Source organism: Corylus avellana, chromosome ca7, assembly GCF_901000735.1.
Source record: "Corylus avellana chromosome ca7, CavTom2PMs-1.0".
NCBI lineage: Eukaryota > Viridiplantae > Streptophyta > Magnoliopsida > Fagales > Betulaceae > Corylus > Corylus avellana.
Window position 1 is genome coordinate 8,674,849 of NC_081547.1, and position 7,439 is coordinate 8,682,287.

At 38.0% G+C, this 7,439-nt stretch overlaps 1 pseudogene; it reads left to right on the forward strand.

The window, feature by feature from the left end:
* The window catches only part of LOC132187828 (LRR receptor-like serine/threonine-protein kinase IOS1), a 15,208-nt pseudogene that overhangs the window by 7,387 nt on the left and 382 nt on the right, over positions 1–7,439 (forward strand).

A 7,439-nucleotide genomic window follows, 5' to 3' on the forward strand; every position in this document is an offset into this window, starting at 1 on the left:
GGACAATTGATTTGTGATGGTGTTGAACTCATTGAGATGATGTGCCACCGAAGCCCCTTCCGCCATCTTTAGGTTGAACAATTTCTTCATCAGATGCACCTTGTTGTTAGCCGACGGCTTCTCATACATGCTTGACAAAGCCGCCATTAAACCTGCTGCTGTCTTCTCCTTTACAACGTTGTGTGCAACTGATTTTGACAGTGATAACCTGATAACTGCTAGGGCTTTGCGATCAAGCAGAGCCCACTCGCTATCATCCATGTCTTCGGGTTGTTCTTCCAAAAGAGGTTGATGAAGATCCTTCCCATAAAGAATATCTTCAGTTTGTACCTTCCAAAACCCAAAATCTTTGCCGTCGAACTTCTCGATTCCCATCTTTCCTTCTTCACCTGCCATCGCTCCCACTCGAACCAACAGCTCTGATACCAGTTGTTAGGAAATTAATCATATTTCCCAAGACCCGTGAGATGCGAAAAATAAGAAGAATGCGGAATAACAAAGATTAGGCAATCACACACGACACAAAGATTTAAGTGGTTCGGCTTAACAAGCCTACATCCACTGGCGGAGACGACCCGGAGAAAATTCACTATCAAAAGATGAGTACAAGAGAGTAACAGGGTGAGAAAACCACTCAAACCCAAAGCCCCAAATACACCCAATTCTCACTTTACCCAAAGGAGAATAATAACAAAAAAGGGAAAAACACTCTTTCTTACTCTCACTTTTTTTCTCTTTTTTCTCCTCTCTTTGGTGCTTCACGTTTTTGCACACACAAAGCTATTTGGCTTGGCACACATTAAAACCAAGCTGAAGCATGCCTTTTATAAGGCTCAAAGTCGGTCAAAGGAAATCCAAAAGCAAGGTGGACTAAAACCTTCTCCAAGTCAATCCCAAACTCCTACACCTAGGAGGACTTGGAGAAAGAGTCGGTGAAACAATACTCCTACTACAAAGCCAACTAGGAGAAGCCACCTCACGGGCCCACTAGCAAATAGATGGGTTCATGTCACCCTCAACAACTTTCTCATGAGCTTTCCTATGAAAAATGTTTTGAACTTTCTCGTTAGATTTTCCACGCGTCAAAGATCGAAATTATTGTTTCCACTTTCTAAAAACCGTGTTGTTTCCACTCTCCCAATTGTTACATTGCCATTTCTTTCAATTGTTATTTTTTACCACTAAGAGTGGGAACGGATCATCTATCTGCCTTTCCACTTCCAGCCTTGCTTTCGAGAACGTACGTGAAACACGCCAGAGAAGGGTTTTGGGGGGGGGGGGGGGTTATTCAGTTGGTGTCCTGTGATCTGCTTATTTTATCAATGAAAATAAGAGTGGAAACCAGAGAGAAAATAACAAAAGAACTTTTACTGGTGGTTTGGTAGTAGACACCTATGTCCATTACTCTCAATATCCCTTGTTGCTAAACACTAACCCCTCTCATTTTGCACAACATTTCTCACTTGCATCCTGAATTTTCTGATGAAACTCGATAAGACAATAAAACAATCAATCATCATCAAGACATGCATTGTAGAGAAGCAATGGAGCATCTTCCTAAGAAAAAAAGGATCAGTGGCTTTGTATAGCTCCCGTAAGAGTACCAAATATAAGTGGCAAGAAAAAATTTAGATAAAAAGATTCTAGTTTCATCAAAATTCAAACACATAAGTTTATCAGCATATTTTCCAGGAGGCGTAGAAATTTATGTCTCGATTCTATTAACAAAGCTTGCATAGTACTCATGAAGAAGGTTAAACCTTACTCATCTAATTTGAAAAATTCTAAACAGATAAATATCACAATTTTATGCGGAATTAACAGATATATATCAAAACAAACATTCACCAAAATATGAACAATCACACACAAAGATTTTGGTGACGAAGAGGAAACCTTTTAGAAAACGTTCTAAAAGTAAAACCTCTCCGGGGCAGCCAAACCCAGGAAATCACTATCAAAAGATTATCCAGAGATTACAGACACGAGGAACACTTACAACCCTTTGCAAGACCTTGACTCTGTAAGATCGACAAGCCTCCAACTTGTCTCCTCGCTCACAATTTTCTTCAACGTGATTCTCCTTTATCGGACCCTTCCGATAGACTTCAATTAAGCACACGATCAATACTAACAAAAATCCTCTAAGAGGAATCAATTTGGCTCACAACAAAATAATCACTCAAGCACAGCCTCACACGAACTCTCTGGGGGTGAAAATTCGTACTTCTCTCTTCTATAATGATGTATATATACCCCTGACAAAACCCTAGACCTAACCCACTTAAAATTACGTTTTTGGGCCTAAAACTTACGGGGTGTCCGGACACGGCTTTGCGGAGCAAGATTTTAGTTTATGGAAATGAGGTCCGGACCCGGGGAATTGCGGTCCGGACCCGGCCTGTCCAGTCTTGATCAACAGCTCCGATCGATGGGCGTTTCTGGTCCGATTGAGCTGAAATTTTGCAGGGACGTTCATAACACATGAATCTACATTATGAACGGTGGAGATTGGATTCTGAGCATTCTATATCAGTCTTTGAGTCTGTGAACAGTAGCATCTGCATTTTGGAACTGAATTAAACCAACACAAGAACTAACAAACTCCCTATTTGGCAATTCAGTGACAAAACCAAAATGTTGAGCCAATCCCATCATCTCCCCATATTTACTCCCCCTTTTTGTCACAGAATGACAAAAGGTCTTCATGTTTCCTGAAACACTTCACAAAATACATCAAGGCATATGTGGAACAAGAAGACATAAATAAAACTCATGAAAAAAATGATGTGTGATTATAAAGAAACATCAGCAAAACTCCCCCTCAATGTATGACTCAATTAACAACAGGAAACTGGAAATGCAAAGCATGTTTCTCCCCCTTTAAAAGTTAAATGAACACACATGATAACACATCAATGACTCATGTATTGCACAATGAATATCCAAACATGCTCCAAATATGCAAAATATACATGAGACTAGAAATGGCTAGAAACTCATATTGCTTAACCCAAGCCAAGAAAATGTTCCATTCAACCTATGCTTGTGTGGTGTGTGGGTAAGCCATCCAAAGAGAAAAATTTTCAATTTACAAAATGAGGAGAAAGTTTCACCACCATGAGGTTTTGACAAGTATATCAAATCAAAAGTCAAACTTTATCATACTAGGGCCTGGCCACTCTCATCCTATACAATTCTCTTTGTAAAATATTTTGCACAAGTTTGACACAGTGAAATAAATTCCTTTTGGAATATGATCTTTTGATTTTATTTGTTTCACTATTTTGTTTATTTTTCTCTTTGAGAAAGTATCCTTAAACTTTTGGTGCTTATCACAACAGAGAAAGCAGGAATTTTTAAGCCCTAGGTTCAACTAGCATATGGTCAATTTGAAAAATATGACTAGTCAAAAACCTTATATGGCTACCTAACAGACCTCACAAATAAAGTGAAACAAAACCTCAATTTAAGCTTAACTGTGCACAAGAAATAAAGCATAGGCAAAAAGTACCACATAAGCTCAGGCTTTAGGTAACCACAAAAACAAGTTCATTGACACAAATTTTCATCTCATGCATATTAAGAACATTCCAAGACGTAAGGAATTAAATTCATAAAAAGCAACATGAGAAATTAATGAACTATCTCGGTGCATAAGACAAAATAAAGAAAAGAAAGAAAAAAACAACCAAAGTAAAATATTTTTGTCTTTTTGTTATTTTTCACAAAAGAAATGCACACAAACAAAATACAATTTCAAAACAAAATAAAACAAAAATGCAATGAAAAACGAAAAACAACATGTTTTAGGATATGCAAAGATATGCATGAAAAACAATCCTAGACATGTGGGTGACTCACCTAACATAAGGTGAGATCATCACCACTCCCCCTCAAGGGGTGAATGGTATCATCCTTCCTAACCCAAACTTGAGAAATCTTAGGTCTAGACTTATGACTTTGCTTAAACTTATCTAGCCTAGATAGCACTTCTCTCATCATTATGACCAAACCCTCACTTTCTTTCCTAGGATAGGAATTTTTATTTATATGCACATGAGGTTTCAAATTAAAACAGTGAGGTCGAATGTGACCCACTTTGCCACAGTGATGACATGTAGGGACAAACCTTTGTGAAGGTAATTTCCTAGGAGGATGCATGACTCTAGGTGTAGGGCAAGATGCTTGAGGCTCAATGTAAATTTTCTTACCTTTATTACCTTGAGGAGTCGGAGCAACTACTTGCTTTTCTTCACTTGAAGATTCTTCTACTTTCACTGGTTTAACAAAAACAGTCTTTGAAGTAGAAGCACGGTTAGAAGACAAAGAAGCAGTTTTATCAAATCCTAAGCTAGATCTGTCGCTAGAATGCTTTTGAATATGCAACATTTTATCAAGCTTTTCACTAGAGAATTTACTTAAGTGATTTCTAGATGCAATCAGATCATTTTGAAGGGATTTATTTTTAGCAATTAACACATGATTTTCAGATTTGAGAGTATTGCAAACAGCATGTGAATTACTTAAAGATTTCAACAAATTATCCCTTTCAAGCTCAAGATTCTTAAAATCCTTAACAATTTTCAAGTTAGTATTTCTAAGCATAGAAAACTTTTCCATTAAATTGTTAAAGGAGTTTTGAAGATCATTAACCCTATTTGATTCATTATCAGAGGCAGACTGAACATCTGATTGATTAGAATCATCAGAATCATAGGATGCAACAAAAGCCATATAATTAGGAGTTTCTTCCTCATCAGTGTCACTCAATGTAATATTGAAGGCTTTTTGACCTTTTGGCTTATTACTCTTGAGGTTAGCACAATCCTTTTGCACATGACCATAGCCAGAACACTCATAACATTTTTGACCACGTGGGTCTCTTTCATTTCTACCCTGAGTACTCTCTTTTTGTTTTCCAAATTTCTTGGAAATTCTATGTTCATTCTTAAAATACCTTCTAGCTATCAATGCAAGTTCCTCATCATCTGGTGAATCCTCATCAGATAACTCATCAGAGTTCTTCCTAAGAGTTCTAAGGGCAATATCCTTATTTTTTCTAGGTTGAGGCAAGGAAAACTCATAAGTTTGAAGAGCACCAACTAACTCTTCTATCCTCATGGTATTAAGATCAGTGCATGACTCAATAGCAGTTACCTTCATTCTGAATCTTTCAGGGAGGGATCTCATAACTTTTCTAATAAGCTTAGTGTCAGAAACTTTCTTTCCCAAATTTATCATGGAATTTCTAATTTCACTAAGTTTACCAAAAAATTCATTGAATGTCTCATCCTCTAACATTTTAATATCCTCAAACTGAGAAACTAACATTTGAAGTTTTGAAGCTTTAACAAGATTAGTTCCTTCATACGTAGTTTCTAGGATCTCCCATGCATCCTTGGCACTATCACAATTTGAAATTCTGGAGAACTCGGTTTGTGAAATTGCCAAGCATAGAGCATTCATAGCTTTGTCATTCGCCATACGAGTTTGTTTTTCAACATTAGACCATTCAGCCGTCGGCTTATCTGGAGCTTTAAATCCAGATTCAATGACATGCCAAACATCTATAGATTTTAAGAAAAATCTCATACGGGATTTCCAATAGCCATAATTTGATCCATCAAAATTAGGCACAGTGTTAAGGGTTTGAGACATCTTAAACAAGAAACAAAGATCACACTCAGGAATTTAATCCTTCACGGAGTGAACCCGCTCTGATACCAATTGAAAAATTCTAAACAGATAAATATCACAATTTTATGAGGAATTAACAGATATATATCAAAACAAACATTCACCAAAATATGAACAATCACACACAAAGATTTTGGTGACGAAGAGGAAACCTTTTAGAAAACGTTCTAAAAGTAAAACCTCTCCGGGGCAACCAAACCCAGGAAATCACTATCAAAAGATTATCCAGAGATTACAGACACTAGGAACACTTACAACCCTTTGCAAGACCTTGGCTCTGTAAGATCGACAAGCCTACAACTCGTCTCCTTGCTCACGATCTTCTTCAACGTGATTCTCCTTTACTGGACCCTTCCGATAGACTTCTCAACCGTAGATTTATCAAAGAATAACTAAAACTCTGAGATTTAATTTAGCGCTCATCACATATGATCTCTCTTAGCACAGCCTCCGACGAACTCTCTGGGGGTAAAAATTCGTGCTTCTCTCTTCTATAATGATGTATATATACTCCCGACAAAACCCTAGACCTAACCCACTTAAAATCACGTTTTTGGGCCTAAAACTTACGGGGTGTCCGGACATGTTAATGGGCGGTCCGGACACGGCTTTGCGGAGCAAGATTTTAGTTTCTGGAAATGAGGTCCGGACCCGGGGAATTGGGGTCCGGACCCGGCCTGTCCAGTCTTCATCAACAGCTCCGATCGATGGGCGTTTGTGGTCCGATTGAGCTGAAATTTTGCAGGGACGTTCATAACACATGAATCTAAATTATGAACGGTGGAGATTGGATTCTGAGCATTCTATATCAGTGTTTGAGCCATGAACAGTAGCATCTGCATTTTGGAACTGAATTAAGCCAACACAAGAACTAACATAATTGATTAGGATGCTGCTGCTTCAAAACTTCAGCGTATTTTGCATAGTTTGATGAAAAGCGGACCTATGTTCATCGTGTCCATGTCCTGCAAAATCCCATCAGAGTACATCAACTGCACAGCAAGTAATCTGCCTATTCCCGATTTTACCGTTAGGCTATCGTCTAGTAGACTTGCTGTCATTTGTTTAACAGTCCATTGGAGTGCTAACAGGCCCTCCAAATATGGGTCTCATGTAGGCATCATCAAACTTCCTCCAGTAGAAATGTATAGTGAATACAGGCCTTTCTATCAGCCGGGACAAACTATCCTGCAATGTATCATTAAAACAAACAAGAAGGCCACCTGTAGTTGAAAGAATGTTGACCATAAGATTACCTATTACCCCACTTGGAGTAGAGTTCAAGAAAATTTTGAACATAAGATTACCTATTCTCACAGATTGCGCAATCTATGAGAAAATAAGAGTGTACATGAAGGTGGACCATACAAACAGCAGTTTAACATACAGGGGGCCATTACATCCATGTCAATATGCGGCAACTTAAAACTAAATTGTATGATCTGAACTTTTATCAGTAACTTACTGAAATATGACATAGTTGGACTGTAGTAGGAGAGAAATAGCACCTTAATTTGGTCGTTCTCCACATTTCAATGTCAAGAGCATCCATTCCCACATAGAGAAATGTGAATGTTTCTGCAATAAATGACATTGTCACAAACACATGCCTGCAGAGAGGAGGCAATAAACCAAGTAGAGGGCATAATCAGTAATGACTTTTTAATGTCACTAAAATCCAATACAATTCCTTCACGCGTACCTGGTCGTGATTCTTGAACTCTCACTAGCATTATGCC